The following is a 13485-nucleotide window of genomic DNA, read 5'->3' as shown; positions in this document are numbered from 1 at the left end:
TAGTTGTAATATTGGCCCCTATATAAGGCCATTTTCTCTCATTTGCAAAGGGTTGAAGAAAATTGTTTCTTAAGATAATACCAAAATTTCTTCTCTTATCATTGTTGTGTCTTGGATGGTGATTAAGAACACTTGGTGTTATTGCATGGTTTCTACTTCCAATAGTTAGAATTAAATTCCATTGAAGTTGTTAAAGTAGATTTCTTTTCAAGAAAGTTGTTAAGTAAGAATAAGAATAGATGGATAGTTGTATGGTGATATTAGTGAATGTTTGATAGGGATCCATAAACTAGGCCACTAGCATCCTAGTAGCTTGTTAGTAAGCTTTGTGTGGTAATCTAGTCTTTTTTTCCTTGAATCATTGCATCTATGGAGGTAGCGCCACAAGTAAGCTTTCATTAGATTTGATCCCTGTCCATTTGCTAATCTTTCCATTCATAGGAGTAGAAGTAAAGTAGTAAGTAGTTTAGTAGTTGGAGTTTATTCAAAAAGAAAGTTAGGAGGTATAATTCATTTGGTGCACATACCCTCAATCATCACCATCAACATTATTAGGCACTCATATACTTTACAAAGTTAGATTTCATCACCATCACAATGAAAGTTTAACATCCTTGAATGAACAACGTAAGGCTGCCTACATGATTAACCAACAAATCACATTAATATAACTAAGTTATTATCCACAGGTGTAAGGAACATTGGAGTTTTCTCATGTCCTCATGAGTATTTACTTTTCAAGAGAGGGTTGAGTGTTTTATATTCCATATCAAGTATTCAATTCCTATATGTTATGTAACGGTACATACTTGACATCGACACTATGCATCTAGATGAAAACAATTAATTTTATATTAAATCATGAATCTTCCATGCCATTAACTTCATCATGAGTGCTTGACCAAACATTAGGTTCTAATCAACACTTACTCCATAATTGAAATCTTCGGAGTTTTTCTTTAAGGAATTATTCTTGTAACAAAATACATTAGTCTTTGATTTCTCCAAGTGCCCTATTTACATCTCATGACATTGAAAATCCATTCATGTTCAAACATTAGTGATAGAAATAGCATTTTTTTTAAAAGAGACAACTTTCCTCCAAACACATAACTAATTTGTCATTCCATATCATCTTATTTTATCCATAGGTTACTTTATTTCAATTGTACATGATCGATCTTAGTTCTAGTCAATAAGATATCAAATTGAATGATGTCATATTGTTCTCCCTTAATACTAACTCACCATTAAGGTCCATCTTGAAAAAGAACATTACTTATAATATTTAGCACCAAATGCCAGTACTTAAGCTATCCCCTTAGCATTGAGATCAAGATCAAAATTAGTTTAGACATGAATCTTAGTGTCAATGTCCTTGTTGTCCTCTTCAATAATTATTTATTTCATTATAATCAAACAATGAACATTGAACCTTTAATATTCCATTAAATTAATTTCCTTCCTTATTTATTAAGTATTAGTATCTTTCCTAATTAACCACTCCCACATAACATTAGAAATGTCACTGTTGTTTCATACCATTTTTATAGACCTTTATTCAATAACCAATAACTTCCATTCTAGAAATCATTAGTGAAATCGCTCCAGTGAACAAATGGAAAAATTAGATTATAAAAACATACTCAAAGCACACAAAAATCCAACGGTTAATTTTTAAGATATGAACCCTGTACCAAGATCATATTTAACTGTCAAAAAATTAAACTTAGAAAAATATCATTATTTCTACAACAAAGACATCAAACATCTCTCACTTCCCAAAACCAAATTGTATAAAACCAAATACATCTTAAAGATTCATGAGTCTACTATCAAAACCTATAATTTCATAATTTTTTGAATAGTCCAAAACCAAGTTATCAGTAAAACATTACATATAGATTTATTAGAGAGGGTTTGTAAGAGTTTTTACAAAATACTATGGTTCTTCTTCTATAATCAATGGCAATTAGTCTTCTGGAGTTATTTAATCCATCTGATATATAAATGCATGCAATACAAAATGTCTGAAATACAGGAAAAGCATGTTTATTACTTAAACTATCCATCTTTACAAACCATAAACTATAAATTCTTATTGATATTCTAAGGAAAAATGCAATTTATTGGAATCTTAGGTTGTCTCCTTCTGTACTCCACTTGGGTGAATGTTATATTGAATGTCCATGATCCATTCTAGCCCTGCTACTAACTGTCTTCATAATCTGCAGAGATGACAGTTAGAATTTATTTGTAGATAGTAGTTTTTCACAATTCATTAGAATTATTAGCTGTATTTTCTGGATAGATTGGATAGAGTTTATTTGATAATCCTATCACAATGGTTGGCATCTTTTCCTAATGAAGACCATCTCCACCAATTTGTGTTTTACCAAAAGTGTGCCAAATTATTTTCTACAAAGGTAACCTTCATTTAATACTTGATGAACATGCCCGTGTTAAAGCAAATGCATTATAGTAGCCCAAGACAAGGCTGGATGCAACTCCTAAGAAATTTTGATATATTCAAAATCTTTGAGTGAGACTTCTAGGACTAATATTGCTATGAACTTGATAATGAATTTCCAAATGCAATAACAATTTCAAGATTGTATATTCCAATTTTCAAGGGAAAAAATAATGCAGAAATGCTTTTTCTTCTTAACATTTTATTCTTATGATTTCTAATTGTTAAATATAGAAAAATTCGATAATCTAAAGATTTAATTTAAACACGTTATCTCTACACAATTACACATAGTTTCAATAAGGTTAATCAGTCAGTGACTCTAATAAATAATAGCACAGTTTAATCTAAAAAAATGCACTCTATGAATCTCAGATCATTTAAAAAGATAATGTACAACACCTTTTCGTCATTACATCGCTTGACACCAATGACTGCTACCATGATAGCTTGAGGATCTACTCCATACCATATTGTCCGTTGTAGAGGAGGAGAAGTTATCCAAATTAAAAACTGCATTGTCTTTTGAAACCTATCAACACTTCAATACCACATGCAAACCTTTGAGAACTTCAAGAACTACAGGATTGGTAGTATTCTTCTAAGAGAAATGTAAATGGTATGTTTAGATTTCATTTAGCTAAAATGGAAAACATGAGCAAGTACCAGTATATTCTTCTTAATTATCTTTCTCCTTAGTAAATAACAGTGTGACGTTCCCCTTTCATATCAACTCTATTCATAGGTTTATATGAATTCCACTAGTTAGACTAATGGATGGTGACTGGTATTTTGGAAAGAAGGTAATGATATGAAGATCATATAAAAAAACATTTAATAATGTACTAAATAAATTATGCCATCATCTGGGTAGTGCTACTACTGGTTATGGCATGAATTGGTCGGCTTTTAATATTTCTAGTGAAGAAAGTAGCCCCATACATGTTAACATATTGGCACTTGGGAACATGAAGGTTCTCCCTTAGTAGATATTTCTTTATAAAATATGAAAAACCAAAACCAACATTGTTATCTATATCATTTGCATGAGTAAGAATATGTATGCAAAGTGCTTGAGGTGGACAGTGGGAGTTATGAACTATAACATTCATAACTACTTACTTCTGGTTGTAAATGCTCAGCTTACCCACTCTAAACTATCATGAAGAAAGAAGAAACCTAACTCATTAAAATATTGCATAAATGTCTGAAACCATCCTCTCAAGATCATGGTCATCTAACATAGAATTTTCACCATTAGTACAATACAATGGAAGTTCCAACTTGCCAACTATTGGTGCTAATGTATTTTTTTTGTATACACCATGTAACCTACCTAAATCAAGTTAACGCAATGTATTAGACATTGAAAATAACATACACAGATACTTATTTCATAAACAGAATATAAGTATTAATCAAAGCTTTCCACGAGGCACCCATGTCACCTGGAAATCCAAAGGAATAATTTGTATATGCTCGTCCACCGATCTGATCCTATGACTCCAACATAATAACCTAAATAAACCAAGTTTTGGCTGATGAGAGAATCTCCATTTGTATACGAATGTATCATCACTACCATGAGTAGAATCCTCCATTGTATTAGGCAAGTGGATGAAAAATTTATAGCACAATGATCATAGATGCAATATAACATTGAAAGATGCATCATGAAGGGCATAGGAAGATGCTATCCCACAAAATGTTCCACCATTGATGATTGCTGAAGGTGGAAAAATAGTGAGATGAAAATTTTAGTTTCTAATCAGCACTATGCTTCATTACCAACTAATCTTGATTTAGATACAAGGCTTGATTCTTTAGGATATACAAAGTAATATCTCGTATACATTCATGGAATATTAGAAAGAAGCACGATATGCTCTAAAATAGAATGTAATTAGCTATTGATAAATTTGTCCATTTGTGTGATCTTGCATGGCTACTGCATTAGTCCAACTATGTTGCACTAGTGCTGTCTTGAAAGCATCAATTCTAATAATATAAAGAATCTAGGATTTACATGATTAAAAAAAAAAGGATTGTAACACTATAGTAGCAAGCAAGACAAGAAATCCTCCCACATCCTAAACATATTTTGCAAGACAATAATTGTTGTCTAATAAGTAGCATGGAATTTTGTATACTATATGATTGGTGAGTTTTATTTTGTTGATTAATATGTAGAACAAAGTATGCTAAATATAGAAGCAATTTTTTTTTAACTAAGCCCTTTTTTGATAAGCTAATGTGACCTCTCATCATGTAATCATTTTAGATATAACAAAGGGAAAATGTTCTCATAATATCTTCCTAGTAAGAAATAGACTATAAATTACCTAGACCAACCTGCTTAAATGACTTCTGAATGATCTACTAAAAGATAGTATTTCTATTCATCACCGTCTTTCAAAACATAAGTGATAGTTTTTCATAGGTAGAATTCAAGAAGATGAGAAATTAATGCAGTAGAATGCATCTTCTTATCAATAGAGCTGCATGAAATGTAGCTAATTTAGCTAAAAATTCATCATTTAAGGAGCTATGGATCCTTATCATTTTTTCAAATTTATCATTTATAACACTTACTTTCAGTAATTTTTTACCAAGGGGATTGAAATTGCATTGTGATGATGTTTGTGATGCATTGTTGATGTTTACATGTCGTGTGTTTGCAGCAGGTGTTTGCAGCATTTCTTATTAGTGCCCCCAAAGTGGTGGGGTTGCGAGTTGTATGACATTTGACCAATGATGAGCTTGTCATGATATCAACTATGGGATTGAGATGGGTTATATGGATGCCCCATATACGGGTGAACCATGGGCTACTGACCATAGTTGCTAAGTGGAGGCATAATGAGCATAACACCTTTCACCTACCAACTAGAGAGGCCTCAATAACATTAGATGATGTGTATCATATTCTTTGAGTGCCTTGTTATGGTGATCCGATAAGTTGTACGCTTGATTGCTTTGTTCTTTTTTTTCAATTTGATTTTGATGTGAGGTGTATTGATATCAAGTTTGATTATGTGTCATAGGTGTACTATGATTAGACTCTGATAGAGGGGTGAGCAGTGATGTAGTAGATGTTCCAAGATGTTACTATCCTAGACCACCATCTAAGTTTGGAGTGACTCGTCGATGAGTATGGTCTAGATTACCATCTTCAAAGCTTGTTGTGTTCTCTTGTAGCTTAGGCCTTGGTGACAGATAGGAGCCAGAAGGGCTTTCCACTAGGATGGGGTTGATTGGTGGCAGACTTGATTGCACAGCCTCGTAGGATGGCATGGGGGCCAACTATCCTTGTAGATATGTACCATAAGCTTCATGAGATAGGGTATCATGGTAGTCACTCCTAGGCATGCGGGGTAGTACTGGCATAGATCTAGGCTTGGGAGCACATTGCTATGATTTGACCACAAGTCCAACCTTGAGAGCAGAGCCAACCCTATATTTTTGGGCATATAGGATTTGTCCTGTAGACTAATAGTGGGGATGTGACTTATTATTGCCACATTTTTTATGAGCTAACAACATCCACATGGAGGCCCTATCGAGAGTGCCACAAGTGTTCAGATTCCTAGGAGTCAGAGTACATGAAATATAGCAAGCCACTGGTGGGTAGGCACTTAGAGATCATGGAGTAGTTTGTGATTAACTGGGTATGGCAGTAGTTTTTAGAGTGATAAGTGATATAGGTGGAGACCACCACCTATGCTCACTTTCACTCTAATTATCAAATAGGAGTGCAAGATATGATAGCTCTAGTTTAGACTCCCTAGGATTATCACCCAAATGTGGTAGATGCAGGAGCAGACCTAGCCTATTTATATGAGAGGTAGAGGCAGCTATTTCCTTAGTTTACAAAGCTAGATGTGCTACCCATAGTTGGGGGACATGGAGAAGGAAGAGGAAGAGGTAGAAGAGGGAGATGGATGGAGGTTGGAGAGGGTTCCTACTCTAGGAGGAGGAGGATGTGGGCATAGGCCGCTAAGGGGAGGAGGAGGAGGAGTAGGTTCCATTGAGGTGACGATGATTAATATAGGTGGAGGTGGAGGCAAAGTAGCTAGCCCAAGGAGATGATGATTGGGATGTGAGGATCCATACCTTGCAGGCAGAGTTATAGGCAACTTGGGTGACCATTGTAGTATGAGATTAGCAACTCATGGATGAGTAGGCACAAGGGGATGAGCTTCATAGGGAGTGAGATGTTGTGAGGTGAGAGGCATCTCATCATGGTTCACGTGTTGCATACTATTATGCCACCTACAAGGGTGTGGTGCCACCAGGGTAGGGTCTTCCTAACTACTTAGAGTGGGCAAGCAAGTCAAGGGGTGTGGTATAGTCACCAGATAGGAGACTGGCTTTGCCACCAGGGCCACTAGTAGCTAGAGAGGGTGCAAGCCAGTCATAGCCTAATTGTGATAGTTGTGAAAAAAAAATTGTACTCTATGTACTTTTGAGATGAATATCCAGATTTCGGATTTCACATTTGTATATATGTACTATGACACATTGAGATATATATATGAGATACTAGATTTTGATTGAAATATTTGTGTACTTGTCTCATTTTGATGGATGTCTTAGCATTTTAAGTTTTCATGTGATGTTTTAGTTTTTGTTTCATGCTCATGCATGTGTTGTTTTGGTGTTTATGGGGATATTCTCATGTATCTCCCTCATGTATGATGTTTTAGCTCTCATGTGTATGATATAGACTTATGTTTCTAAAAATATGTGACACTTGGATAGATTGAATGTGATGTTTAGATTAATCCCGTGTGATGACACGATAGAAAAATAGAGATGAAGTGAAAGATCAAGAAGGTGAAGAGACATGATAAATAAGAAAGCAAAGAAATATGTGAAAGAAATTAGCTGATATTTCATAAAAAGGATGAAGTGAGAGCTCTCCCCATATGTAGGAATGCAAGACTAGACTAGAAAATGAACCTATAATGCAAGCTAATATGCAAATTTGTTTACTAGCAAGAAACACATAACATTTAGACTCTTATTTCATCATTATGCATTTATTAGGGACATCATGAGATCATATAACCATCACTAGTACAACTATGAGGATATGAATATGATCGATATTAGATAGGTATGTGGAAATCCAATCTAAGCATTAAAGACATAGAAGTCAAGATGACTACATGATTAGATTCCCTAAGTTTATTATAGCAAGATTACACCTGTATCAAGGCATAAGTGCTAGGATAACCCTCAAGTGTGATCTTGCAAAATATTCAAGGATGATACATTTATAAGTCAAAGTGTCAAATAGGACAAGCATGAATGCTTAAAATACTATAGAAAAATAAAGTATACCCACAAGCAGAAATCAAAAAAACATGCCCCATGCCCTGAGTCTTCTAGTCAATGACATTCTTGAAAGACTACTAGGGAGGAAACATATAGCAAATAAATCATCATAGACAAAACAAAAAGTAGATAAAGATCAATATAGCTCAGTCTTTTAAGTGTTTAAGTGTCTCTCTGTGTGTGTGTGTGTGTGTGTGTGTAAGTTAGTTGGCCATTTCTTCAAGACTTGATTCTGATAGTGAGAAATATCATAACATCAGAGACCATAAGTAAACAATCTAAAAAGTGTTGACAAACACTTGATGTCAAGTTGGGGGAGTAGTGTTGAAAAACACTATTTTGTGAGCTATCAAAGAAACCCTAATGCACAAGAATACCTCAATAAGCTAAGCAGTGGTGACCCCAAGATGAGGATAAGAAACAACCCCAAGCTAGGAAATGTGTGGCAAAATGGGTGATTGAGACTGATAGACATAGGTACAAGGGTCTCAAGTAGTGTCTATTTCTATATTTTCACCACTTGAGAGATTTTTTTTAGGAACCTTTTTTCAATTTTTTTGATTTTTGAATTTTTTGATTTTTATGGTGATGCATCAAAGTGCGTATTGCTAGGTTTTCACTAAGTTGATCATTTTTTCAGGACATTTTCTGATTTTTAGGATTTGTTTAGGATCATAGATATGTACAAGATAGCTAAGAAATAAACCTCTAAGCATAGTACTTATTCAAATGTAGGACATTGATTGGCTCTACAAGTTCTTTGCCTTTAGGAGTAGACAATAGATAAGCACTCGACCCAAGTACTATTGTGATAATGTATGGGCCTAACCAGTTAAGTTCAAACTTTCCCTTCTTCTCTCTATGCTACATATTTCTAGGATTCTCTCTAAGCATAAGTTCACTGAATTGAAAATCACATGGGTGAACTTTCTTGTTATACTGAGTAGACATGTGCTTCTGATAAGGCCTCATGTGATCAAAAGTAGCCTTACAACATTCATTAAGACTTTCTAGTTCTTGTACTCACATAGCTCTAGTGTCTTCATCAATTATCAATCCATGTGAGGAGACTTGCAAGGAGGGGATTTGGACTTCTAATAGGAGGATGGCCTCCAAGCCATAGACTAGAGAAAAGGGTCGAGCCCTTGTAGGAGTACAAATGGTAGTTCTATAGGCCCAAAGTGTCAAATTTATTTGTAGGTGTCAATTTTTCCCAAACTTGTGAACTGTGTGATGTAAGACCTTTAGCAATGTTTTGTTGGAGGCCTCAGCTTGGTTGTTCCCTTTAGGGTAGTAGATAGAGGACCAATGTTGTTTGATTCAAAATTTCTTGCACAATTGTTTGAGGTCCTTATTCTTGACCTGTCCTCCATTATCAGTAACAATGGAGAAAGGAATTCCATAATGACAAACGATGTGGTTTAGTATAAAAAGGGAACATGTTTACCTGTAGTAGTAGATAGTGGCACAAACTCAACCCATTTGGTGAAATAATTTGTTGTTGTAATGACGAACTTGTGACCACTATGAACTTGAGTGAATTTTTCCTACCAATTCAAAGGCCCAATTTTGAAATGGCCAATATATCATAGAAGGAATCAACTCACATCTAGAAGCATGAATTAAGTTGCCATGAAGCTGACATTTCTGACAAGACTTGGCATAATGAACAACATCAACTTGCATGGTAGGCTAGTAGTAAACCATCCTAAGTATTTTTCAAGCAAGTGCAAGGCCATTAGAATGTACCCCACAAATGCCATTGTGGACTTTAGCGAGTGCCTTTCCAGACTCTTCTAGCTCTAAACACATAAGTAATGTTTCATCTAGAATCTTCCTATACAAGTCACTAGAGATCAAAGTGTAATGTGAAGCATTGTGGAGAAGTTGGCATTTTTGGTTGCATGTGAGGGTTTCAAGAATAACATGATCATGTAGGTAAGAGAAGATATTCGCATAGTAGGAGGAATTATGATCTACAACGGTGCAAATCACTTGGTTATTTGAGGAATCATAGGCACGATGACATAGTTCTTCCACCAGGAACTCAAATCATGATTCATGTTCTTTTAGTTGGAGGATAGATGCTAGAGTGGTCATAGCATTGGCAACCTTGTCTTTTTCTCTAATAATTTGCTGGAATATCACAAAATTTTCTTCTTATAAGGGATCAACTTTTCATCATTTTTTTGGTATTCATTGTTTACTTGGTTTATAACAAGTTGAGAATCTCCATAGATGTGCAATTTAGTTGTTTTCCATTCAAGAGCCATTTTGATCCTATTTGTGAGTGTCTCATATTCTGCAATATCGTTTGTACAAGGGAATAAGAGTTTGTAAGACTTGGGAATCGTATATCCATGAGGGGAAACAAACAAGACACCTACTCCGGCTCTATTCTATGTATGAGAACCATCAAAGAAAATTTTCCAATTTCTCTCAGTGATGTACATAATTGAGGCCTCTGGAAACTCAATTTTCATGGGTGTTGTATCCTCTAGCAGAAAATCAGCCAATTGGTCAACTATAGCCTACCTCTTGATGGCTTTACATTTGACATATTGAATGTTAAATTCTAAAAGAATCATCATCCATTTAGCTACGTGACCAATAAGTGTAGCTTTGCTCTATAAATATTTCAAAGTGTCAATTTTAGCAATTAGGTGAACTATATGTGCCAACATGTAATGTCAAAGTTTTTTAGAAGCAAAGACCATTGCAAGACATGCTTTCTCTATCCTGGTGTAGTTTGTTTCATAAGCAACCAAAGTTCGATTGATATAATATATAGACCATTCTTTACTTGTCTCATCATCTTGGGCTAATAGTGCTCCTAGAGAAGAAGTTGTAGCTAAGATATACAAAATAAAAGGTTTGCCCAGAATGGGTGGCATCAAAATTGGAGGTTTTTCCAAGTATCCTTTGATTTGGTCTAGACATTGTCTACAGTTGTCATTCCAAATATGAGTAGATCCTTTATGCAGATTCTTGTTAAAAGCTTGAGCTTTATTAGCCAACCGAGAAATGAATCTTCTTATGGATTATAGTCATCCTTGCAGACTTCTAAGTTGACTGATATTTCTTGGACAAGGCATTTCCATGATAGCCTAGACCTTTTCAAAGTCAACCTCAATACCTTTGTTGAGATGATATAGCCTAGCAATTTTCTAGAGTTGAAATTGTTCCATACCATCCAATATCAGACTAAGGTCTTCGAGATGTGTGTCTCATTTTCTAGATTTTTCCAGTGTGTCATCATCATAGTCTTCCATATTTTTATGCATCATATTGTGAAAGATGGTGGTCATTGCTCTTTGATAGGTAGCACCAGCATTTTTGAGTCCAAAAGACATGAAATTCTAGTAGAAAGTACCCCATGCACATGTAAGGCACCAAAAATGTACACTCAAAAGGTGTCATATTCTAAACCCTTCTATCCAAACTATTCTACGAGCTTGGAATGATTGGATGTCAACTTAGAGCTCCCTATCCATAGAGTGAAAGAAGGTATGATTCAAGTATGAAGGCTCTTAGTCAAGCCTTAGAGTTACACTTATTGCTAGTAAACCATGCAATGGTAGGTTGTTTGTGACAAGAGCAAGAATTCAAGTGTCTACAATGAGAAATCTAAAAAATGTAATGCAAATGGAGACTAAGCTAGAATGAATATGCAAGATGCAACTATGTTAACAAGAATGAAAGTATTACAGTCCAAACTAGTTATGCTATGTGATCTTAGATTATTGAAAAAAGAACTAAACTACCATGCAAGATGCTTTGAAACTAGTATGCAATGGTGGTGAGAGAATGAGACAAGGAATGAGAAGTTCTCCACAAAAATCCAGGGAAACCTATTAGAAAACCTGCAACATAACATATTTTAAATGAGGATGGATCCTTTGAGGGGGAAAGCTCTCTTCCTTTTATATTTGTACGGATAGTAGAGATCAAGATGAAGATGGTGGATGATCAATGGTGGAATTTGAAAAGAGGAGTGATCCATGCATACACACAAGTCAACCAATAGAATATAAGTTGATCTATCATATAAGGCAAAAGTCAAAAAGCCTTTTCTTTTAATTTGATAATTAGGAAAAAGGACTTTATCTTTGCACTTTAAGTGGGTTAGAAGAATGGGGTCTTTTATTTAATTAAAAGGGGACATGCCCTTTTAATCAAATAATGAACTTAGGATAGCATAGTCAAACTATAGGTTATAATCAAATTAATTGATTATTAACAATTTGGTCTAGGTGAATGATTAGTTAAATTAGCCAAAATGTTGAGAAGGGGGCTAATAGTCTAGATGATCATTTTTAGGTGATTACAACTAGAAGTGCTTGTATATAAAGGCATCTAGAATGACTAGGACTTAGTAAAGTGATAAGTCTCACAACTAAGCACATGCCCACCAAGAGTGGATTATCCTTCATTGAGCACAAGCATTTGTGCGATGATGAGAGGATAAGCTTACATAGGTGTATCTCATAAAGAGATGTTGTAGAAACCATGTGCTCAATTGGAGTACAAACAACTATGTTGTCTACATGCCAACTCAGATGAATATGCAAATTTATGTGTTGTCAACAAGACAACTCATATAACTTCACATACTCCTAGATGTCTATATGAAAATGCATTTAACCTAAGTAAACTTAAGTAAAATGTAATAATAATTAATTATTTACACTAACACCCCCCCCCCCCCCCCCTTAAGTGCAATTTAATGGAATGCACTTAAGCTCACAAAAGCTATGATGAGAATGCATGATGGGTCCCGGCTACTAGGCCATGTTAGGTACCCATGTACAAGTGCAATGCTCTACATATAATGTGATGCAATGCAATGCAATAAAATCTCTCTAAAAATGGAGAAAGAGGGAAAACCTCATGGGAAAAGCCCTCCCCCAAAAAGAGAGATAATTACACTAAAGAAGTATGAGAAGGAAAAAACCCCATGAGGGTAAAAGGTCATCTCCATAATAGAGAATAAGAAAGGAGACAAGGTAGTCCCCCAACAATAAAAAATGACCATCAATGATAGTTGATCCAAGATGAATGTAGAAGTTGATCTATGACTGCTAAATAATATTCCTCCCCTAAGGAAGAAACAATGCCATAGGTACATATGAGATGCTTCCCCAATGTGTAGAAAGAATTGTAAAGATGAATGGTGTGTCTAAAAATTGCTCAACCATCCCTGTGTCGATACTAACGATCACCCCTTCCAACACTATTGAAAAGAACAATTTTCAATCTAGGAAAGATGGATGTACAATATATCCCAAAGAACCAACTATCTCCTCAAACGAAAAAGAGACCTCCTACAACTATTTTACATAAGGATCCACAATCATATCAACCTTGAAAGACTAACCATGTAGAGAATAGACAAGAGGGTCAGTGTGTTCCCTCACAAAAATTGAAGAAGGGTCATCTTCATCAAAGAGAAGATGTATATCATCAATAATGTCTACTAGATCTGATATGTAGGACTCCACAAACAAACCTAAAATATATGTCAAGTAGTCATCCCTTCATGCTAGAACTAGAAGACAAGGTGTACCCAATTGTACTAAATTACATGGACCTATCATTGTAGCAATGTATGTATTTGGAATATGTTGATATTGTGATCATGTCCTCTTAGTATTTGAAGGATTCCCCACCAATGA

The sequence above is a fragment of the Cupressus sempervirens genome, chromosome 7 (genome assembly GCF_028749045.1).
Source record: "Cupressus sempervirens isolate cs-2001-9-10 chromosome 7, ASM2874904v1, whole genome shotgun sequence".
Classification (NCBI taxonomy): Eukaryota; Viridiplantae; Streptophyta; class Pinopsida; order Cupressales; family Cupressaceae; genus Cupressus; species Cupressus sempervirens.
Note: the sequence above shows the minus strand (reverse complement) of the source record.